Source organism: Cherax quadricarinatus, chromosome 3 (assembly GCF_038502225.1).
Source record: "Cherax quadricarinatus isolate ZL_2023a chromosome 3, ASM3850222v1, whole genome shotgun sequence".
Lineage (NCBI taxonomy): Eukaryota > Metazoa > Arthropoda > Malacostraca > Decapoda > Parastacidae > Cherax > Cherax quadricarinatus.
In genome coordinates this window covers 34,216,949-34,242,665 of record NC_091294.1, presented here as the reverse complement: position 1 = coordinate 34,242,665, position 25,717 = coordinate 34,216,949, and the positions used below count along the sequence as shown (strand labels likewise).

The 25,717-nt window shown below is 42.9% G+C and overlaps 1 long non-coding RNA gene across 2 annotated transcripts in view; it reads left to right on the top strand.

The window, feature by feature from the left end:
- Window positions 1–24,361, top strand: part of LOC138853910 (uncharacterized) — a 52,948-nt gene extending 28,587 nt beyond the window's left edge. The window contains exons 2-3 of one of the 2 annotated variants that reach the window (XR_011393100.1): window positions 6,135–6,329; window positions 24,104–24,361. This is a non-coding gene — a long non-coding RNA (uncharacterized lncRNA). Of the gene's footprint in view, window positions 1–6,134; window positions 8,484–8,682; window positions 9,390–24,103 lie in introns of those variants that run through there. The other variant, XR_011393099.1, reaches the window with a different exon arrangement.
- The last annotated feature ends 1,356 nt before the right edge of the window (window positions 24,362–25,717 follow it).

Below are 25,717 nucleotides of genomic sequence, written 5' to 3'. Positions count from 1 at the left end.
TGTTTTCTCTTAGTGTACCAATGGCGCCCCTACTTTTTATTGGCGGCATTTTGCATCGCCTGCCCAGTCTTTTACTTTCGTAGGGAGTGATTTCTGTGTGCAGATTTGGGACCATTCCTTCCAAGATTTTCCAAGTGTAGATTATGATATATCTCTCCCTCCTGCGTTCCAACGAGTACAAGTCAAGTGCTTCCAAGCGTTCCCAGTAGTTAAGGTGCTTGACAGAACTTATACGTGCAGTAAAGGATCTCTGTACACTCTCTAGATCTGCGATTTCACCTGCTTTGTAGACAGCTAGGGGATTATTGGTTATCTCCTTTAAGCATGAAGGGAGGGGGTTGAAGAGTCGCATGCGGTGCTGATGTTATGCGTTCTATATGTGCCACTCCCGGCAGTGATGAGTGCACTGAGTTTTCTCTCTCAGTGCACTCATCATTGTCATCTGCCCAGTCTCTTGTATTCATAATTAGTAATTCGGTGTGCAGGTTTGGAACTAATTCCTCCACTACCTTCCAGGTGTAAATTATAATGCATCTTTCCCGCGTACGTTCTCAGGAGTAGGCCTACAGTTTTAGAGACTACAAGCACTCCAAGTAATTTAGGTGCTTGAATGAGTATATATGGGCTGTGAAAGTTCCCTTTACATTTACCAGATCAGCAGTTTCGTCTGCCATGAAGAGGATCGTTAGCGCACACCAACATTACAGCCTAGAGACGATGACTGACCTGAAGAGTATCATCATTGTCTTAACATCTCTTGTTTTGAAGGTTCTGGTTATCCAACCTATAATTTTCCCTATAATTGTGATAATAACAGAATTGTGCTCTTTGAACGCGAGATCTTCTGACATCTCTCCCAGGTCTCTCACATTTGACTTACGTTCTATTAAGTAGCTTGAATTTGTCTTGTACTCCGATCTTGTTCTCATTTCCTCCATTCTTCCGTTACGTAGTATCCGAAATTTGCCTGTTATCATTTATATCAGTTTGGAGACTCGCCTTGTCTTCTATGATGCCACTCATACAGATTCTAGTATCGTCTGCAAAAGATGATGCAGTTCTATGATTTTCGTCTCTGTCTATGTCAGTTATAAGAATAAGAAAGAGAAATGAGGATAATACCTTGCCTTGAGGAACACGGCTTTTCACTGTAGCAGGAAACAGAGACGGATCTGGTAGTAATTATAACATCGAACATGTCGCGAGTGGCGCATATAAAACGCATAACATCAGAACCGCATGTGAGGCTAGCAAATCGTTGAACTGCCTTCATAAAGCTTAATAAGGAAACTTTAAAGACATACTTGACGTATGCCAGAGTTGCTTTGGGATACGCCGCACCAGGGTGGCATCCACGCCTGACGAAGCTCATTCAGAAGATGAAGTAGAGAGGTTTGCAGATAGGCTGGTCCCAGAACTGAGAAGATTGAACTATGGGCAGAGGCTTGAAGAATTAAATCTGACAAGCTTGGAAGGTCACAGTGACAAGAGGACGTAGGTAGAAGTTAAAAATACTAATGAACCGCAGGTAGGTTACGAGGAGGTAGAGTTAAACCCTGTGCACATTATAAGAATAGATATGATAGGGTCCGGAAAGTCAGGAACTATATGCCACACAAGCTTGCACACACACACACACACACACACACACACACACACACACACACACACACACACACACACACACACACACACACACACACACACACACACACACGCATCGAAGAGGCGGGGCCGGAGGCTGTGACTAGATTCCTGCAACCACGTATAGGTAGTTTCAGAGACTCGTATGATATTTACCCCGTCCTTCAACCCCCAAAAATTATCTCATTTCAAAAGGATAAACTTTTAAATCACACTGACTCTGGGAAAAGGAGGCACATTCAAGATTAAATCTCCGCAATTAGCCACCAATATATGCCTAAAACTATTGTAGTTGTACAACACTTGAGGAGTGTGAAGCAATCAGGTTTGATTCAAAGTAGAGGAGCGTAGAATATATTGGATCAAGAAACATCAAAAGGGCCAAGGTGCCCCTTAAAGAAATTTGTGGCCTTTAGCATGCATGTTCCGATTCTTCAAACTGTAGTCTCTGTTAATGCTATAACATCTAGGAGAGCATCTACTGCTCTCTCGTTGTACCATACACTGCTGATACTGTAATTACTTAGCAGCAGCTGTTACAAAATAAATATATTCACTAATCTTCATGGAACGGATCAGCATAAGACCCCAGGAGAAATTTTTACCATTTATCCTAAAAAGGGAAGCACCAGATCCACCAACATCATGGTTAACTTGTTCGACCACGCGGCTTCTGTAATCTGGCTTTATTGTCTTCCTTTCTGGAACGATTGACTTGCATCTTTTTTTTATATTAAATTATATGCTGCACAAAAACAGTGTGTTAAGTATGGTTATGCTGAGAAAATGATTGATGTGTACTTTCGGCTACGCCCACATGCAGCTTATTGGTTCATGGTGTTTAGCCACACCCGCTAAGCTGCATTTCATTGGTCCACGTCATTAGTCTGCCCATTTAGCCACTCCCATTACACACTAGCTGACTGGCTGCTCGATTTGCCTGCACCTGTTCGATGGAACATTACTGGTCCGATTCATGAGCCACATCCACCAGCTTAGTTTTTCACAAAATAAGCAGCACCACTAAGTTAAAAACTATTGCTATTGGCTCGCAAAATAAACCATACTCACAAGCTTAAATTTACACCATTACCTTCCATAATAACCAGGGTATATATAAGCTTAAATGCCATACTAACAAGCTTAAATAAAATATGATTGCAAGCAGTAATACCCAAAAGCTTAAAACTCATTGCTTCGTCAAATGAGCTTAAACATCATTAGCTCGGTTTTCAACGCACTCATCCTGGACACTCAGTGTCCGGGGATCGATCCCCGGCACGGGTGGAAACGTCTGGCGAGCTTCCTTATTGTAATGTTGGCAGAATTACCGACAATATGTTAGGTAAAAGGACACTAGTGCAAACTAATGCGACATTTTATTGTGTCAACGTTTCGCTCTCCAGGAGATTTGTAACGCCTTAAACAAAATTCCTGGAGAGCGAAACGTTGTTTCAATAAAATGTCGCATTAGTTGCCCATGAGTCTTTTTTTACCTAACATGTTTCCCCGCACCTGCTGCCCCGGTTCACCTAGCAGTAAGTAGGTACGTGGATATTAGTCGACTGTTGTGGGTGGCACCCTGGGGACGGGGTAGTGTGTCTTAGAGCTGGTCTTTAAAATAAACCCAGGTAAGACAACAGTTCTTAGCATGTAAAACAAACTTGAGTAAAACAAAAAGATAAACAACTGACTCAAGCCTTCAAGCTTAAAACACCACTGGTCCACACTGAGCCACACATTCAAGCTTAAAACACTGGTCCACACTGAGCCTCATCTTCAAGCTTAAAACATCACTGGTCCACACTGAGCCACATCTTCAAGCTTAAAACATCACTGGTCCACACTGAGCCACACCTTCAAGCTTAAAACACCACTGGTCCACACTGAGCCACATCTTCAAGCTTAAAACACTGGTCCACACTGAGCCTCATCTTCAAGCTTTAAACATCACTGGTCCACACTGAGCCACATCTTCAAGCTTAAAACACCACTGGGCCATACTGAGCCACACCGTCAAGCTTAAAACACCATTGGTCCACACTGAGCCACATCTTCAAGCTTAAAACACCACTGGTCCACACTGAGCCACATCTTCAAGCTTAAAACACCACTGGTCCACACTGAGCCACACCTTCAAGCTTAAAACACCACTGGTCCACATTTAACCACACCTTCAAGCTTAAAACACCACTGGTCCACATTTAACCACACCTTCAAGCTTAAAACACCACTGGTCCACACTGAGCCACACCTTCAAGCTTAAAACATCACTGGTCCACACTGAGCCACACCTTCAAGCTTAAAACACCACTGGTCCACATTTAACCACACCTTCAAGCTTAAAACACCACTGGTCCACACTGAGCCACACCTTCAAGCTTAAAGCATCATTAAACAAGTCAGCCACACCCCTTGCACCACGTAGGACTGGTCGACACAGCCGGCAAGAGCCGTGGCTGGAGCCACGGCTCTTGCCCTGCACAAAAATAATTTCCAGCATCAAACTGGTTTTGGTGGCTGACAGCCTCCTGGAAGGTGAATTTTGGTGCCATTAATCAGACAGGTGAAGTATGTGAGACAGACGAGAGTAATGAGACTAAGATCTGAACGCTCACCAGATAATTTTTGTAAGTTTTCTTCATGTCACTGGTGTGACCTGTTTATTAATTGATGTCACTGGTGTGACCTGTTTATTAGTTGATGTCATTGGTGTGGCCTGTTTATTAATAGATGTCACTGGTGTGGCCCGTTTATTCGTATCCCTGGCGTGGCCTGTTAATTCATTCGTGTCCCTGGCGTGGCCTGTTTATTACTTCGTGTCCCTGGCGTGGCCTGTTTATTACTTCGTGTCCCTGGCGTGGCCTGTTTATTACTTCGTGTCCCTGGCGTGGCCTGTTTATTACTTCGTGTCCCTGGCGTGGCCTGTTTATTACTTCGTGTCTCTGGCGTGGCCTGTTTATTACTTCGTGTCCCTGGCGTGGCCTGTTTATTACTTCGTGTCCCTGGCGTGGCCTGTTTATTACTTCGTGTCCCTGGCGTGGCCTGTTTATTACTTCGTGTCCCTGGCGTGGCCTGTTTATTACTTCGTGTCCCTGGTGTGGCCTGTTTATTACTTCGTGTCCCTGGCGTGGCCTGTTTATTACTTCGTGTCCCTGGCGTGGCCTGTTTATTACTTCGTGTCCCTGGTGTGGCCTGTTTACTTCTTGTATATGGTTAACTAGACCGTCGTTCTGGAACTCTGGTCACAGACTAGACCTCCAGATTGAAGGCCTCGTTAGTAACTCTAGAGAGTTACTATCTTGTATGCAATCCAGTATTAATATACTGGAGTTATTAAGTGGAGCCTTTGAAGCGCTCAGTTCATCGTTGCTGATATATGCTCAGTTCCATAGCGTTGACACCAGTCAGGATGAACCTTCTGAACCAGGATGTAGGTACCACAGCCAGGATGAAGACACCACAGCCAGGATGTAGGCACCACAGCCAGGATGTAGGCACCACAGCCAGGATGTAGGCACCACAGCCAGGATGTAGGCACCACAGCCAGGATGTAGGCACCACAGCCAGGATGTAGGCACCACAGCCAGGATGCAGGCACCACAGCCAGGATGTAGGCACCACAGCCAGGATGTAGGCACCACAGCCAGGATGCAGGCACCACAGCCAGGATGCAGGCACCACAGCCAGGATGCAGGCACCACAGCCAGGATGTAGGCACCACAGCCAGGATGTAGGCACCACAGCCAGGATGTAGGCATCACAGTCAGGATGTAGGCATCACAGTCAGGATGTAGGCACCACAGTCAGGATGTAGGCACCACAGCCAGGATGTAGGCACCACAGTCAGGATGTAGGCACCACAGCCAGGATGTAGGCACCACAGCCAGGATGTAGGCACCACAGTCAGGATGTAGGCACCACAGCCAGGATGTAGGCACCACAGCCAGGATGTAGGCACCACAGCCAGGATGTAGGCACCACAGCCAGGATGTAGGCACCACAGCCAGGATGTAGGCACCACAGCCAGGATGTAGGCACCACAGCTTCAGCTTGGATATTATTTGTTTAGGATCTCCTTGTTTGAAGATTCTTGTTATCTAGCTTGTCACTTTCCTTACAGTTGTGAGCCATAAGATCTCCCGACGTGTCTACTCTAAGGTTCCTTATATCCAAATTTCTCTCGATCGAGACTTTTTTTTTATTGCATTTGATATGCTCTATCAGTTTTTAATTCTTCACCTTTTTTACACAAGGGAAGGTAAAATTTGTCCTCATTGAACATGATGTTTTGTGCAAGCACTGGAAGACTTGGTTCAATTGTCATGGAGATCTGGTGTGTCCTGGGCGGAAGCCACTCTCATGCATATTCTAGTATCGTCTGCCATGATTGTTTAGTCTTATGAATATTTAGTGTTATGATTTGAAAGATCAAATACTTATAAGCAGATAATTTGTGATCTATAACCACTCTTATTTTTAATTTCCAGAAACGCGGAATAATTCCAGCACAAAAAAAGAACTTCCCCAAGGATTTCCCTCATAGAAATCACATGTAATGTTTCAGTTCTTCAAGTTACCAACTTGACACACTGAGGGAACCTTCTCAGTCACACTTCACACTGCTCGACCAGTCGTCTGCTCGTGCGGCTGAGAAACACCTCTGATGTCACATGAGCTAACAGGTATAAACTCAACAAAACATCTTAACAGAGGCATTATGGCTAATTTTGTCATATTTGTATATTCTCAAAATTGCCTTAGTTAATTATTTAAGTTAAATAGATTTCATGTACAATTGCGTAAATGTAATAACAACCCTTAAATTCACGCTGACACTCGTCAGTGAGATTGTACACTGTACACACAGGTTGGCCAGACACGACAAATAACATTTAAACACAGAGTACATACCACAGATATTTTGATTATAATGACTGTGCTAATAAGATACAGCAAGGCATGACTCAATCTTCCCATCTCTCCTCTCCAAAATAGCGGGGCCCTACAAGAGGTTCGAGTAATTAAAAATCCTGCCTCTGTACCAGGCTAAAAACACTGGTATCATGTGCCATATAGAATACAATAAAGAAATAATCCCGGTACAGTGAACTGCTGCACCGGATGCAGCCTCAGGAAACTCATACATATATTTTAATTTATGGATGAGAAAAGGGATACGTCATATAGTTACGTTTATATAGAAGAAATTACGTAGAAATACTTTCCAAATGTATCCCATCAAAGAAGGTTTCTTGACGCTGGCGAGGGGCTCTTGATCTAGGGAATTGGATCTGTACTCCAGTTCACGGAATTAAGTCTGAATGCTTTCCATATCTACCCCCCACAGGCGCTATATAATCCCTACTGGTTTAGCGCTCCCCCATAATAATTTCCAAATGTATGAGACTAGGCATTCTTTTAGTTTATCCTCGTCCAGGAGGAGAAAGAAAAAAATGATTATCTAGTCCAAAATGTTGACCAGCTGATCATAACTAATGCGAGGATGGCCTGGCAATTGATAATGCAATGGTAGACTATTGGGAGTATGTAAATAGGACACAAAATGTGGGTTATGTTACTTTATCTTCGAAGTCATTTCACCCGCCAGAAATTTTGTCACGTCACAAAGAGAAAACGTTGGTATTTATTGGGGTGTAGAGAAGTCCTGAGGTGAAAGAATGACGTCATCTGGCCAATCGTGAGTAGCCAGCCCAGTGAGAGAGGTTAAGTGATCACAGTATCAGGTACAGGGAGAATAAACCCTGCTAAAACTTCAACAAACCTCCCACTGCCATACCATACAAACCTCTCACTGGACTTACTATTCACATGTGACTATTTGACTTCATTCCTAAACCTCAGGACCTCTCTGCAGCTTACATAAATACCCATGTCTTGTTCTCTGCGTGACTTGACAACGTTCCCGGTGAGCGAAACGTCTTCGCAGTAAAATACCATATCCTGCATTGTGTATTATATAGTATATTGAAGAATGTTGCAAATGTTGCACTAGTGTCTCATACTTAAACTTGTCGGATTTCTAAACCATTTACAATACGTGCTCATACGTATTAATATTTACTTTACTTACGTCAGAGTACTGTAGAGCGTGAGAAGAGTTCTCTTACCAACGTAAACAGGATTCCATGGGTCACAGAGTGTGTTCCTTGTGGTTTGTAGTGCGGTGCACATCTGCACGTGGTCACAATGGAACATACAGGATGGCATGCATTTTTATATCCTGCAGTGGTCGGCATACCATGCTGTGGATTCTCAGAGGATGATTGAAAGTGGAATGACTGAAAGTGGAAGTTTTCGAGAGTTACCCTCCTTAGCACTGCATCATACCTTCCCAGTGTTAAATTTTGAATGGGTGTCAAGAAATTAAGTAATCTAATTTGGACATGGCATGCAACATTCATACAGTGTACAGTAGTTACGTTTATTCTCGTCAAAAGAGCTGAAGCTTCTCTCATTACCGTGTACGGGGTTCCACTAAGCACTGGAAATGCAGCATCATATTAAGTTCAAGAAACAGCCGACAAGTCATTGCATCATCTTCGTCGAGCATGCACAGGTCTGACCCCAGCATCATCAGCGTCGAGCACGCACAGGTCTGACCCCAGCATCATCAGCGTCGAGCACGCACAGGTCTGACCCCAGCATCATCAGCGTCGAGCATGCACAGGTCTGACCCCAGCATCATCAGCGTCGAGCATGCACAGGTCTGACCCCAGCATCATCAGCGTCGAGCACACACAGGTCTGACTCCTGCATCATCAGCGTCGAGCATGCACAGGTCTGACCCCAGCATCATCAGCGTCGAGCACACACAGGTCTGACCCCAGCATCATCAGCGTCGAGCACACACAGGTCTGACCCCAGCATCATCAGCGTCTGCACCTGCATCATTCGAGCGTCGAGCATGCACAGGTCGCATCATCAGCGTTGACCCCAGCATCATCAGCGCCACGCACAGGTCTGCAGCGAGTGCACAGGTCTGACCCCAGCATCATCAGCGTCGAGCACACACAGGTCTGACCCCAGTATTCTTCGTGCAGCGTGCTGTGTGTTTACACATTGTGAGTGTGGGTCAGTATGCATGCTGTATAGACAGTATCGAGATTTTCACTCGTCCGAGATCAGCAGTGGATGAGCAGTGTGGTTAAGTAGTGGGCTTGACAGGGGCATCTTTAACATCCCGCCACCACTATCATCCTTAAACATGAACAAGCGTTAGTGTCAGGGTGTACACTTGTTCAGGTGAATAAAAATTAAGTATACATGCAAAGATTTCCGGCTAATAAGTTGGCTATTAGCTACACACGATAAAATCAGTTTGTTGACTACCTCACTCTCAGTGATCCAGAACAAGGTGGCTGGGTGCCCAGACTAATTCACCAGGAGTCTCTTAATTTATATTTGCATGACTACACACCCCTCATAAAAGGGTGTTTATAAATGGCTAAGTGGGTTAACGTTTTCACTTCATGCTTAGTTTTTTATGATGGTCATTTCTCTACTACATATAATACATCTAAATATATTTTACTTATGTCTTGCTTCAAGGTCTTACTATGTAATATAATAATTATTATTATATGTAACTAAGACAGAACTCTGGAGGAGAGGTGTTAATGTTGCAGTTTTATAACTGTAGTGTAAGTGCGCCTCTGGCAACACAGTGATGGAGTGAATGATGAAAGTTTTTCTTTTTCGGGCCACCCTGCCTTGGTGGGAGACGGGCGATGTCTTAATAAAAAAAAAAGACAGAACTCGCAGGAGTAGGTTCAAGTTGTAAAATTTTAGATTTAGAAGGGATATATGAAAGCTCTTGGACCCTTGTGGATGTAACACTTAGTTATGATTTTAATAATAATAGGAAAACACTGTTTTAGTAACAGAGTTGTAAATGAGTGGAACAAACTCCGGAGTAGCGTCACTGAAGCGAGAAAACATTTAGTTCTGGCTTCAGTGATGCTTCTCGGTAAGGCAAGTACATGAGTGGGGGAAGAATTGGACCCATGTGCAACATCTGAGTATATTTGTAGACGCTTCGCATTCCAGTGGCTTTAACAATACAAGTACATAATGTGAAGAATGAAGAGCTATATACAAAATATGAGGTAATTAGTCCTTCAACCTTGGAGCTGGTGAAGAGCACCGTAGTCTTGAAGAATCTGAAGCACGGGCAGGAAGACTGACGTGTGTATACTAGCGTCAGGTGAGGGACGTGCAGCAGACGAAGACATTGTTACTCGTAGGCGGGATTCCCCAGTGGAAGTAGGTCATACCCAAGGGATAGGCCAGGAATGAGCAAGAAGGTTATGGAGATGTCCTGTGATCCAAGATTCCATGGTGTCGTTATTATATACCATTCATGTACTACATGAGTGGGTGTGCGAACCTGCCTAGCATGAACCAGTAAATCTGCCACAGTGCTCCTCCCATATCTCATCTCCCTTGATGTGGTGTATTTCTACGTTGACTGGATGAATACGCAGAGTCCAACAAATAAGACTGGCATTTTTGTTTTTCGACTGTGTATGAATGTGAGGGAGTTGTGGTCTGAACTGACAAATATTATACAACAGTTGGGTATCTTGACTGCTGACTGATATGTTTCACCTACACGGTAGGTTTCTCTAGCCAAATGAGGAAGCGAATACATTGGAAGCAGTGGATGAGGTAGTTGTAATCAGTCCATTAACCGTGGAGAAATAAGTATTAAGGTGGTCAGTCCTTCAACCTGGAAAAGAGTTCAGCTCGTCTGTGTTATATACCATTTTCTACTTGTTTGAGACAGGAACACAACGGTATCTTGGTACACAGGACATCTTCCACAACTTTATTACTTAACTGCTAGTTATATGTGAGAAAGGTTGGTTTCGAGAAGGACCTGCCTAGCATGGGCCAGTAGACTTGCTGTAGTGCTCCTCAATTCTCGCCTTCTTGCTTCTACTAGTGGACCCCGCCTTGAGCAACGTCTTCAAGATCTTCCACACCTCACCATCGAGAGTATTTAAGACTCTATTTTCCTGCTTCAGCTTCACATTGTTCCAGACTATGGAGCTGAACATTTCTCCAGACTGAGTGACTGACCACATCAAAAACTATTTTTCCAAGGTCGATGGACTGATTAAATTTTTACCTCTCCACTACTCTAGCTGCCTCCAACTTATTCACCTTCGTATTTGACTGAAGAAACCTTCCGTGGAAGTGAAACCTTTTGATCAATAAAGATACCCAACTGACGTACATGTTCACTGGCAGCAACCTTATTGCCCCCTCACCACCCCACCTTCCCATAGGCTTTATTGCTGCAAGGAGCTGCCCGAGGGTACTCCAGGAAGAGGGGAGATGTCGCCAATTATTCTAGTGCAGTTTGCTTTGAAGGTGGCTTGCCAACCCAGGTCCCAGTTAGGGAGGAAAGATGTCTTCCAGCAGTCTTCGACCTGGCAGAGGCTATGCGCCGGCCGCCTGGTTGAAATGAGATGCTCTGGCAAATGGTCTAGTGGTCTAGGCTGTCTGATGTAATCGAAGCCAGATGATTAACCACATATGGTAGTATATGGGGCCTCGTACTACGACACCTGCCTATCGCATGTTTTAACAGGCGGGGGTAGGATGTGGATGAGTTTTGTGGTTGTGGTGGTGAATGCGACTGAACTGGAGTCGTGAAGGTCCAAATATCCTGAATCCTGAAGGAGCTGTTTCCAATGCCAATGCAGTCTAAGAGACTGGGTCCAACTGCGGTCATATATGAAGGAGATGATAGGCAGCCTGGTGTGTGTTTTGTGACGCCAGGCCACCCTAGGGAGGTCTGGATGAGTCTAGTTTCACTCATCTCGAGGAAGCTTCCAGTCTCTGTTATCGCTTGTGACGTACTTCTTAAAGCTAACCAGAGAATGACATGGGAATAATTCTTGATAGGAGATCCTGGAGAGGTTGTTTTGTTCTGTGGAACAATCATTGGCTCGATTCGTTTTGGATCATTTGATTAACGAAGGTGGAACTCGTAATTAATGCAACAATGTCACCTGAGAATGAAAAAAAAGTTTGGTATTAGAGATGATAATTGAGATGCAATGTGACTATTCTGAAAAATGTTTTGGAAATATGTGTATGCTGAGATATTGCTCTGTTATTAATTTATAAGTGGAGATTGTAATTAGTTAAGATGTTGAATGTTTAAGAGATTTGTAGAAGTAAAGAGGAAAAAAGATAGGGGAATCTATATTATCCTAAGCTAACTCTTGGTTATTTTTCTAGGAAGAAGAAAGGGGATGTAGTGAAGGCCCTTTTCAACAATTTGTGCTGGGTGTGCAGATGTGAGGTATACCCCTTTTGATGTAGAAAAGAAGAGTCAGCACTCCTTGATAGATCAGCCATCTTGATCAATTGGGGCACGGGAAGGTCATTGATCTTAGTTTAGACCACGTGTTCTGGTTAGAATCAGGAGGAGGAGAAGGTCAGATTTGAGCTAGGAAGACCCTAGTGGAGGCTAGACGCAAAACGGTCTTCGGTGATGAGTAAGAACTCTGTGTGTGAAGTAGAAAGACTCGAGAAATAGTGGAATGTTTCATCAAGTGGGGAACCCAAACTATTTTACAGCATAAATAGTAGTTTAAAAGACTGACAATGAAGCCCTGAATGGAGCCTAGAAGACAGTAGGCTTTGAGTGGTATCATTCGCCCAGTATTTTAGTTTTCCTATCTTCCTCTAAGACTTCATAAATACAGTTTTTCCCTGTTACATTATATTATTCTCCTAGTGATAAAATATTAAGTAATCAAGAATTATATAATATAGTTTCAGAGTGGGTAGGGGATGTGTAGATCAAGTGTTTACATTGAAGCATATATGTGAACAGTATTTAGATAAAGGTAGGGAAGTTTTTATTGCATTTATGGATTTAGAAAAGGCATATGATAGAGTGGACAGGGGAGCAATGTGGCAGATGTTGCAAGTATATGGAATAGGTGGTAAGTTACTAAATACTGTAGTTTTTATGAGGATAGTGAGGCTCAGGTTAGGGTGTGTAGAAGAGAAGGAGAATACTTCCCGGTAAAAGTAGGTCTTAGACAGGGATGTGTAATGTCACCATGGTTGTTTAATATATTTATAGATGAGGTTGTAAAGGAAGTAAATGCTAGGGTGTTCGGGAGAGGGGTGGGATTAAATTTTGGGGAATCAAATTCAAAATGAGAATTAACACAGTTACTTTTTGCTGATGATACTGTGCTTATGGGAGATTCTAAAGAAAAATTGCAAAGGTTAGTGGATGAGTTTGGGAGTGTGTGTAAAGGTAGAAAGTCGAAAGTGAACATAGAAAAGAGTAAGGTGATGAGGGTATCAAATGATTTAGATAAAGAAAAATTGGATATCAAATTGGGGAGGAGGAGTATGGAAGAAGTGAATGTTTTCAGATACTTGGGAATTGACGTGTCAGCGGATGGATTTATGAAGGATGAGGTTAATCATTGAATTGATGAGGGAAAAAAGGTGAGTGGTGCATTGAGGTATATGTGGAGTCAAAAAACGTTATCTATGGAGGCAAAGAAGGGAATGTATGAAAGTATAGTAGTACCAACACTCTTATATGGGTGTGAAGCTTGGGTGGTAAATGCAGCAGCGAGGAGACGGTTGGAGGCAGTGGAGATGTCCTGTCTAAGGGCAATGTGTGATGTAAATATTATGCAGAAAATTCGGAGTGTGGAAATTAGGAGAAGGTGTGGAGTTAATAAAAGCATTAGTCAGAGGGCAGAAGAGGGGTTGTTGAGGTGGTTTGGTCATTTAGAGAGAATGGATCAAAGTAGAATGACATGGAAAGCATATAAATCTATAGGGGAAGGAAGGCGGGGTAGGGGTCGTCCTCGAAAGGGTTGGAGAGAGGGGGTAAAGGAGGTTTTGTGGGCGAGGGGCTTGGACTTCCAGCAAGCGTGCGTGAGCATGTTAGATAGGAGTGAATGGAGACGAATGGTACTTGGGACCTGACGATCTGTTGGAGTGTGAGCAGGGTAATATTTAGTGAAGGGATTCAGGGAAACCGGTTATTTTCATATAGTCGGACTTGAGTCCTGGAAATGGGAAGTACAATGCCTGCACTTTAAAGGAGGGGTTTGGGATATTGGCAGTTTGGAGGGATGTGTTGTGTATCTTTATACGTATATGCTTCTAAACTGTTGTATTCTGAGCACCTCTGCAAAAGCAGTGATAATGTGTGAGTGTGGTGAAAGTGTTGAATGATGATGAAAGTATTTTCTTTTTGGGGATTTTCTTTCTTTTTTTGGGTCACCCTGCTGTATAGCCCTTGTGGCTTAGCGCTTCTTTTTTATTATAATAATAATTTGGGTCACCCTGCCTCGGTGGGAGACGGCCGACTTGTTGAAAAAAAAATACCTCCTGAGAAGTATTTATTTTAAAGTGATAATACTGAACCTATTAAGATATATTACTGAATTATGTACCAAAAGATGAGGTTATCTTACACCCCTTTGTAGAAAGTGAAAAGGCAGTTAGTTACTCTCTTCCCCGGGTAGGTAAGTGGTCAACTGGGACTCAGAATAAGAATTTGGTAAAGTGGTGCAAACCTTTAACTTCAAGTGATTTTTTGTGGTAGGAAACGATGAAAGAAAATGGAAAGAAATAACCAAAATAGTCCACCACCTTGGAGCCTTGATGGACTGGAGGCACAACCAGTGGCACCTCCGGACTCACAAATGATGCCAACAACAAAATCCTCCCAACAAACATGCAACACAACACCATTTACATTTGCTAATATACAGGACCTTAAGCCATCCACCAACAATAAAATACCTTTCATTAGTGGACTTCTAGGGGAGTCAAATGCAGTGTTGGCAGCCTTCACAGAGACCCACGCAAAAGATTACTTTGACAATGAAATATGAATACCTGGGAACAACCTTTTCAGATGTGACAGAAAGAACAGGCAACAAGGGGGGGGTTGGCCTGATAAGATAAGATAAGATAAGATTTCGTTCGGATTTTTAACCCCGGAGGGTTAGCCACCCAGGATAACCCAAGAAAGTCAGTGCGTCATCGAGGACTGTCTAACTTATTTCCATTGGGGTCCTTAATCTTGTCCCCCAGGATGCGACCCACACCAGTCGACTAACACCCAGGTACCTATTTGCTGCTAGGTGAACAGGACAACAGGTGTAAGGAAACGTGTCGAAATGTTTCCACCCGCCGGGAATCGAACCCGGGCCCTCCGTGTGTGAAGCGGGAGCTTTAGCCACCAGGCCACCGGGCCACGTATGTCAAAGTCTCTCATTTCCACGGAGATGCTGAACACCACAAATGATATGGTTGAAATTCTAACAGTAAAACTCGAGAACCAAAACTTATTGTGTTTGTATGCTGTATAGCCCTTGTGGCTTAGCGCTTCTTTTTGATTATAATAATAATAATTGTGTTTGTATATAAGCCACCAGATCCAACTTCCCAACAGTTCAAGGAACAGCTATCAAAAATTGACTACTGTCTGGGAAACATTCCAGCACCATCCTCAAACATCTTGCTGCTTGGTGACTTCAATTTAAGACATACAAAATGGAAGAATATAGCAAATAATGTTGTAGCAGAAATAATCCCTGGAGGCAGCTCAGATGAAAAGTCACACACACAGGAGCTGCTGAATTTCCGCAATAAACACATCACTTGGCCCCTGGCTGCCTTCAAGAGGGAGCTGGACAGATTCTTAAAGTTGGTGCCGGATCAGCCGGGCTGTGGTTCGTACGTTGGACTACGTGCGGCCAGCAGTAACAGCCTGGTTGAGCAGGCTCTGATCCACCGGGAGGCCTGGTCGTGGACCGGGCCGCGGGGGCGTTGATCCCCAGAATACCCTCCAGGTAGACTCCAGGTAAGTCAACAGATAGTGGAGCCAACAAAACTGGAGAACACACCTGACCATATTTTCACAAATAATGAGGACCTGGTAACATAATATCAAAAACAACTAATTCTGACCACAATCTAATCGAAGTCCAGACTTACATGCACAGGAGTCCTGATCAGCAAAATACATACAATTGTGAGGGTACCTTTACCAAATTCAACTTCAACAACAAGAGCATCAACTGGGACCAGGTAAACTGTGTCCTAAATGAAACATGTTGGGAAGATATCTTAAATAACATTGACCCTAACCAATGCCTTGAAACGGTCAGCTTTCTGGTAGCTGAAGTATGTTCAAGGCATATTCCCCTAAGAAAAAAGAAGTAAACTGGAGAGAGAGAGACGTTTCCTCTACAGGAGAAGGCAAAGTATTACTGAGCTCCTCAAGAATGCCAGATTATCTGAAACACGGAAGGAAGCAATAACCAGGGAAGTGGAAAATATTGATCTTAAGTTAAAAGACTCGTACAGGATCCAAGAGAGACAAGAGAAGCTAAAAGCGATTAGTGAAATTAAAAGAAATTCAATATATTTCTTTTCATGTGCCTAAAACAAGGCAAGAACCGCATCTAGTATAGGGCCCCTGATCAGACATGACGGATCCTACACAGATGACAACAAAGAAATGAGTAAGATTCTGAAATCTCAGTATGCCTAAGTGTTCAGCGAGCCACTGATCAGTCTAAAGATAGACAATCCAAACAATTTTTTCATGAAAGAACCTCAAAACCCTGCCAATGTATGCCAAATTTCTGGCATAACCCTAACTCCACTAAATTTTGAGAAAGCCATCGACAACATGCCCATGCACTCAGTCCGAGACCCAGACTCGTGGAATTCTGTGTTCATTAAGAACTGCAAGAAACCCCTCTCACGGGCCCTAAGTATGCTTAGACACAGGTGAGATTCCAGTCACTAAAAACAGAGGATGTAGCCTCACTCCGTAAAGTTGGCAGGAAAATCAATAGCTAAGAACTATAGACCAATGGCTTGAACGTCCCACATTATAAAAATCTTTGAAAGAATTCTAAGAAGCAGGATTACAAACCACTTGGATTCCCAAAATCTACATAATCCAGGGCAATATGGGTTCAGAGCAGGTCGCTCCTGCCTCTGGCAACTACTGGACCACTATGATATGGTCTTGGATGCACTGGAAAACAAACAATGCAAAATGTAGTATACACAGATTTTGCGAAAGCCTTTAACAAATGCGCCCCTCAAGGAAGGTTCCTTGATGCTGGTGAGAGGCTCTTGATCTAGGGAATTGGATCTGTGCTCCAGTTCCCCGAATTAAGCCTGAATACCTTCCACATGTCCCCCACAGGCGCTGTATAATCCTACGGGTTTAGCGCTTCCCCCTTGATTATAATAATAATTTTATATGTGCGATCATGGTGTAATAACACACAGAATGCGTGCTAAAGGAATAACTGGCAAAGTGGGCAGATGGATCTTACACTTTCTAACCAATCGAACACGAGGAATAGTGGTAAACGAGTTACATCGGAAGCTGCCATAGTGAAGAGCTCTGTTCCACAAGGCACAGTACTCGCCCCTATCCTGTTCTTCACCCTCATATCAGACATAGATAGAGATGTAAACCATAGCACCGTATTATCCTTAGGATTTGCATGAGTGTCATCCATTGAGGACACGGCAAATCTCCAAGAAGATATAAACCAAGTTTTCCAATGAGCAACAGAGAACAATATGATGTTCAATGAAGACAGATTCCAACTACACCGTTATGGAAAATTGGAGAAAATAATAGCTAGAACTGAGTATACTACAAACTTTAATCACACACTAGAGCGGAAAAGTAATATGAAAGACCTAGGAGTTTTAATGCCCGAAGATCCCACCTTCAAGGATCACAACAATGCCACTATCACATCTGCTAGGAAACTGATAGGATGGATAATGAGAACATTCAAGACAAGAGATGCTAAGCCAATGATGATTCTTTTTAAATCACTTATTCTCTCTAGGCTAGAATACTGCTGTACATTAACATCTCCATTCAAGGCAGGTGAAACTGCAAATTTAGAGAATGTACAGAAAACCTTTACTGCACGTATAAGCTCCATCAAACACCTTAACTACTGGGAACGCTTAGAAGCACTTGACTTGTACTCACTGGAACGCAGGCGAGAGATGCATCATAATCTACACCTGTAAGATCCTGTAAGAACTGGTCCCTAATCTGCACACAAAAATCACTCCTTACGAAAACAAAAGACTTGGCAGGCGATGCAACATATCCCCAGTGAAAAGTAGGGGCGCCACTGGCACACTAAGAGAAAGCACGATAAGCGTCCGGGGCCCAAGACAGCCTCCCATTAGCCATAAGGGGAATTACCAGTAGACCCCTGGTTGTCTTCAAGAGGGAGCTGGACAGATATTTAAAGTCAGTGCCGGATCAGCTGGGCTGTGGTTCGTACGCTGGACTACATGCGGCCAGCAGTAACAGCCTCGTTGATCAGGCACTGATCCACCAGGACGCTTGGTCACGGACCGAGCTGCTGGGGCGTTGATCCCCGGAATACCCTCCAGGTAAGTAAGTAAGTAAGTAAGTTTATTCAGGTATACACAAATACAGTTACATAGAATTATCATACATAGCAGCATATGTGTAGAGAACCTGGGATAACCCAAAAAAGTCAGACAGAGTGACTTATTTCCATTGGGGTCCTTTTATCTTATTATTATAATATAAAGGTTATAATATTTTCTTATTATTCTACAATGAAGATAACATCTTATTATCATACTAAAACGACTATCTACTACACGAGGGTCATTAAGACTATCTACAATACGAGGGTCATTACTAGGAATAAGGTAAAATTTACACGTATGTTAGCTAAAAAATAGAAAATCATTCCCCTCCCTTTCTGTAGCTACATTCATCAGACACCTTTTGGCACTTTTCTTGAACTGGTTCATGCTATGACTGGCTTTGACATGTGCGGGCAGTCTGTTCCATTCCTTTATTGCTGTACAATAAAAGGTATTTGAAGCCTGGCCACTGACTGTGGGTACTACAAAGTTGTTCTCTCTCCCCCTAGTACTATGATTGCTTTGGTTCCCAACCTTGACAAAATTGATAGCAAGATATTCTGGACATTGTTTGTGAGCAATTTTATAAACATGATTTAGCTTCAGTTGTTTTACTGTCTTCAACATTCAGCATATCCAACTGCTGTAATTCATCCTGGCCTACATGTTCTCTTGGTCCGAGCCCCAGGATGAATCTTACGATTTTGTTCTGGGTGATTTGCAATCTATCTTTCAGTTTTTTTGTCATAGCAGAGTACCAAGAAGAGCAAGCGTAATCCATATGGCATTGTATAAGGGCTAGACATAGGGTCCTGCGAGCCTCAGTAGGTAGACACTGTGCTTGTCTATACAGGAACTTCAGTCTGGCATTCGCTTTCTTTACTACACTGTTCCCTATCAATTCTCCTGACATGCATGGGTCAAAGGGGATTCCCAGATATTTTACTGATGAAACCAAAGTGATGGACTCCCCATTACACTGGACATTAAAATTATTTACCCTTCTCAGTTTGTTTCGTGCCAAAGAGAATGGCTTCAGTTTTCCCTAGGTGTAATGATAGTTTGTTGTCTACTAACCATTTGCTGCAGGACTCCAGTTCCAGTGTTAAAACATTAGCAATATCTTGTGGGTCTTTACCTGACACTAACAGAGCACTGTCATCTGCATACAGTAGGAGTTTGCACTTGACACTGATAGGCATATCATTGACATAACTTAAGAATAATAAGGGACCCAGAATACTACCTTGGGGAACTCCACATGTTATCGGCAGGGGTTCTGATTCTGTTTTGTTGATTTTGACTATTTGTCTCCTGTTGCTAAGGTAGGACTTAAACCAGTCTACAGAACCTATACCGATAGCTTGAAGTTTATTACATAATATATTGTGGTTGACAGTATCGAAGGCCTCTTGCAGGTCTAAGGTTACCATACCTATGAGGTTCCCCTTTGACATTTCAGTTCTCAGGTAATCCATCAGATTAATAAGGGAGGTGTCGGTTGAGTAGGATCTTCTAAAGCCCGATTGATAGCTATGGAGAATGTTGTTGTCATTAAGGTACTTAACTACTTGAGAATACACCGCCCTCTCTAGAATTTTAGATATTATACTGAGTATACTAACAGGCCTATAGTTGCTTACACCAAACCTACTATTTTTCTTGAAGATAGGAGTAACTCTGGCCTCCTTGAACCCCTCCGGTACGGTATTAGTGGTGATTGATAGATTTATTATGTGAGCAATAGGGACTGACAGTTCAGAAGCACCATCTTTTAGGAACTTAGACGGGATGTTATCAGGGCCTGTGCTCTTAGTTGGGTTTAACCTGCTTAGTTCTTTTTGAATAAAGTCATGAGATACACTTACTAGTTAACAACTGTTTGGGGTTACCCCTTTATTGGTATAGTATGTTTAAAACTTATCAGAGTCTGTGTTAAAAGTATTTGATGCAGCTGGTAGTTTACTTACTAGTGTTGATGCAACAGATGTGTAGTAGGAATTAAAGCAATTTGCCACCTTAGATGTTTCGTGGCATACCTCATTATCGATAGTGAGTACTATGTTAGACCTATCTACTGGCTTATGGCTATACCCCAACTGTTTTAGTTGTTGCCAGAGCTTTCTGGGGTTATGCTTATACTCTTCAATTTTTGAGCAGTAGTGCTTTGCCTTTGCTCCTTTTATAAGTCTCTGTACTCTGTTCCTCACCCTTTGGAATTCATTTAGTGCTGCAATATCCTGTCTGTTTGCTTTAAATCTTTTTAGCAGCTGGTCTCTGAATTTCATATTATCTAATATCTCAGTATTCATCCAGGGTTCAGTTCTTCGTTTAATCCTAACCTCTTTAACTGGTGCAATATTATCAAGGATGGTAGTGAACATTGTTTTGAATTTTTCCTAGGCATCGTTTACGTCCGTGCAACTTGTTATCTCTGTCCAGTCACAATTGTGTAGCCTATTTACCAGTGTTTCTTTACTGTAGTTTCTAGTTGACCTCATTTTTATTGTCCTGTGTAGGCCTATCCTATCCCTAGTGATTTTCCTGGTGCAGTAAATGATGAAATGATCACTAAGACCTGTGGTAATGACGCCTGACTGACTAATGTTCTCAGCGCGGTTACAAAATATGTGGTCAATTAGGGTGGCTGAGAACTGTGTGATCCGGGTTGGTGTATTAATTAGTTGAGTGTAACTATTTAATCCTAGAATTTGCTTATACCTTTTGCATAGCCCGTTATTTTGCTGCTGAAAACAGATATTGAAGTCGCCCAGTATTATTGTCTCGCAGTTGTTTTCAACTCCGGACAAGATTCTGGAAAAGTCTTCTAAGAACTGGTCCTGGGTAGGAGGGCGGTAACTAGTTCCTACTAAGATGGGTTTGGTCTTAGGAAGCAGCACTTCAAACCATAGAATCTCCAGTTTGTTATTTAAATCAGGTCTTGGGTTGTAAGCTAAGTCATTTCTAATGTAGGCACATACTCCACCACCCTTTCTGTTCCTATCTAGGCGTTTTATATTGTACCCATCTATTTTGACCTCGTCGTCAGTCACCGTATCATCCAACCAAGATTCAGAGGCAGGTAGACCAGTTAAATGGTATTGACTAATCATCACTACCAGGAGAAAATAAATGGTATAAAATACCGACACAATGGAAATATAACCACATATGCAGTATAATGTGATCTTTTATTGACTACGTTTCGCCCACACAGTGGGCTTTTTCAAGTCATAAACAGATCTGTTTGTGACTTGAAAAAGCCCACTGTGTGGGCGAAACGTAGTCAATAAAGGATCACATTATACTGCATATGTGGTTATATTTCCACTACCAGGAGAAATTAGGAAGCACATCCTATACCCCTAGTATGACAGTTATACCTCTACCTCCATGAATGACTCACATGGGTTCAACTTTCAATATATCCGCTGGCACCAGCTGAAGTGGCTGCCAGTATGTGAAAATCAGCTGCTCCTTTAATCAGTTGGCGAAGTGATAATTGGAGTTGAAATCAGCTGATGCTGCTTGTTAGCTGATGAGATCAGCTGAATCGAGTGTCAGCTGATGAGGTAATAACATCACACAGGTGATGCGGCGATCATCACAAGCAATCAACAAGTGAACTAATCTGATTGCATCAGCTGGAGGTAATCAGCTGTTGCTATAACCAGCTGACACGATAAACAACAATTGCATTGATGCTGTGGCCAGGCAATTAGCTTGCGTGGATTAATTAACGAGGATTGGAAAGTAGGGTCATTAGCCTCGGATATCAGGCTGATGTAATTATCAGGAAATGACAATTAAACGACTTTATATCGGCAATGATTGTGACTGATTAGATAATCCGCTGATGTGGCAAACATGTGATGCGGTAATTAGCTGATAAAGCAATTAGCTTACGTAATAATGAGCTGATTCGGTAATCAGCTGATGAGGTAAACACAAGATGCGGTAATCAGCTGTTACCTGGAGGTTACCTGGAGGTTATTCCGGGGATCAACGCCCCCGCGGCCCGGTCTATGACCAGGCCTCCCGATGGATCAGGGCCTGATCAACTTGGCTGTTACTGCTGGCCGCACGCAGTCCAACGTACGAGCCACAGCCCGGCTGATCCGGCACTGACTTTAGGTGTTGAAGCGATCAGCTGATGAGGTAAACAAATAACGAATAATTAAATCAGAATATACTAAAGAGAGATCTGAAATAAAGGTGTCCAAAGGGGCGCCATTGGTACACTAAGAGAAAACACCATAAGTGTCCGGGGCCCAAAACTGTTCAACAGCCTCCCATCAAGCATTAGGGGAATTGCCAATAAACCCCTGGCTGCCTTCAAGAGAGAGCTGGACAGATACCTAAAGTCATTACCGGATCAGCCGGGCTGTGGCTCGTACGTTGGACTGCGTGCGGCCAGCAGTAACAGCCTAGTTGATCAGGCCCTGATCCATCGGGAGGCCTGGTCATGGACCGGGCCGCGGGGACGTTGATCCCCGGAATAACCTCCAGGTAACCTCCAGGTAAGAAAGCTTAAATATACTAGGTTGGTATGCCAACTGTTATAGGCTGGTACGCCAGCTGTTACCAGCTGTTATACCAGCTGGCATGTCACCTGTCATTCCTACCCTACCTAGAATATCCATAACATTTATATACCGACGGACATTAACACAGAATTAGTTGGTATATCTTTCAAAAAGGTATATTCATATTTATCCAAGTCTACACCAGGTCGTATCTGCACCAGGGATATGCAGGCAACATTTGGTATATCCTCAAGAAGGCGGAATATGTAGGTCAGGTGGTATACCCAGCCAAAGTAATATACCCAAGTCAGGTGGTATACTCAGGTCAAGTAGTATACACAGGCCAGATAGTATACCCAGGTTAGGTGGTATACCCAGACCAGGTAGTATATCCATGTCAGGGTGTATACCCAGGTCAGGAGGTATACTCAGGCCAGGTGGTATACCCAGGTCAGGCAGTATACCTAGGTCAAGTGGTATATCCAGGCCAGGTAGTATATCCAGGTCAGGTGGTATACTCAGGCCAGATGGTATACCTAGGTCAGGTGGTATACCCAGGTCAGGTGGTATACCCAGGCCAGGTGGTCCTAAGGAGCAGCAGTGCTGGTACGAATGTAAATTGCTGAAGGTGTGGGTCAGCCAAGCGTGACCATGGAATGACGGGCAGGGGGCAGGGGTGGGGGGCAAGGGTGTGGGGCAAGGGTGTGGGCATTTGGGCACGGGTGGGTGGATGGGGGTATAGGTAGTGGGATGCTAAATTATGGGAGGTGTAGGTAGGGGTCAGGCGAGAGGAATCGCGGAGGAGGGAGGACGGGAGAAGGGACTGGAGGGAGATAGGGAGGGGAGGGGTGTGGGTGGGCAGGTGAGAGAAAAATGGGAGATAGGACACGTTTAGGGGTGGGTGTGGGGGGGAAGGAATCTAGAACAGAGAGACACACACAGACAGATAGGAGGTAAAAAATACACCATTCAATATTGGAAATATAACGTGGAGTTTACTGGAGAGATAGAATGCGATTCTGGCTTAATTAAATAGCAACGCTTTTCTTGCCGAATAAGGCAAGCGAAAAATTTCGTAAAAATCATTCTGAACCTAACGAAAAAATATATATATATATATTATTGTGTTTGTTTATTATTAAATTATTGTAAACTGATCTAAAATATATTTAGCTGGATTAGGCTAAATTAAATTGCGCTTGTTATAATAAGGTTAGGTAAATAACAAATAAAGGAACAATACCGTGACTGGTCCAAGTCGGACCAAGCTCCTCGGGTTATTTGTGTAAGGTTAGGTAAGTTTTCTAAGGTTCTTTTGGTACAAAATTATTAATTTTTACATTAACATAAATGGAAAAATATATCTTTAAACGTACAAGAATTTTTTTTAGAAAGGACTTAATTTTGAATGAGTTCTTGCTAATTGACCAGTTTTACCTATTCAGGTCACAGCTCCAGGCCCAGACTCTTCACTGGTCGCTACTAGGTCAACTCTCTCCCAGCTACAAGAATCTTGTCGTACCCCTTCCTAAAGCTATGTATGGATCTCGCCTTTACCACTTCACTCCAGATTGTTCCATTTCCTGACAACTCTAAGGCTGAAGAAATAATTCCTAACATCCCTTTGAATCACATAAGTTTTCAACTTCCGGATGTGTCCAGTATACCATCTCTTAAAACATACTGTCTACTCACCTTGTCATTTCCGGTCAGTATTTGCTACGTCGTTATCATATCATATACCCCTCCTCTAATCCTTCTGTCCTCCAGTGTCATCAGGTTAAGTTCCTTTAACCTCTCCTCTTAGAAAATACCCCTTAGCTCTTAAATTAGTTTTGTTGCAAGCCTCTGCACTTTCTCCATTTATTCTTTGTTTTGATAAGCTTGACTAGGTGTGGGTTCCATACTGGTGCTGTCTACTCCAATATCTCAGTGGTACCATACCAGTAACCAGTTACCAGTGTCAGTAGTTGTGACTCACTACCAACCGTCTGTGTGAATCACTTGTTATTCATGTTCCAACTCAGACTAATGTAACAAACTCTGACAATCCTCCTGATCCTGTACTCTCTACCTCTAATACTCAGTCAGACGATCAACCTGAATGTCGTTATTCCCTACATACACGACAGGTATTGAGAAATCCGCAAGTATCATTTGTAACTACTAATTCAGATTTGCCTCAAATACGGCATGAGTTAGCTAGTGCAACAGAGTTTGATCCTCCTAGAGATGACACCCATTCTGCATATGTAAATCTCACCCTAGCAGAGTTGAGGTTAAATATAAATAACCTGTATAGATGAATAATTACAGTATCAACTTATTAATATTCAAGAATTTTTTTTGTGTGTTCACGTTCTCTCCAAATTCTGAAATTTAACAGTCTAGATTTGAGTGCACCGAATCTGCCTTTCTGTTAAACACTTCTTTCTTTGTATATATTTCTTCCTCAGAATCCATAGATCACATGAATACAGATCAATCGATCAATTTTTTTTATTATCGCTTCTGTTGTGTAATCCCAATGTTGAGTCTCATTTTATGAGTTGTGCTGTATCTTACCTTGTAATGCATTACAGTTTCATTATGGTAAGTCACTTTCACTTCCATTCCAATATTCTCCTTTTGTATGTTATAATGTTCAATTGTTGTGTACTTTGACATTGTATAGAATCAGCCCAAGCTGTAGGCTTGTCGTCTCTAGTTTGTATTAGCTGTATGTCGGGACGACGTACGTTAGTGTTGCCTAGCTCTCAGTAGTACCATGCCAGTAACCAGTTACCAGTGTCAGTAGTAATGACTCATTACCAATCACTTGTTATTCACTGTTGCACCTGACCCTAGCATGTTTTTGAATGCCGCTCACCCCTAGACATCATTCGTGAACCAGTCTTAAGATAGGGAGCGGAGACGTAGGTCAGGCTGGGCGTTTCCCATATATTCCGTTTTAATTATACTCCATTATTGCCTATGTGATTATCCTTTACCCAGTCCACGTTACCAAACCCATGGGACAAATATGGGCCTGAACTACATAGTGTGCAGTGTCGTGAATG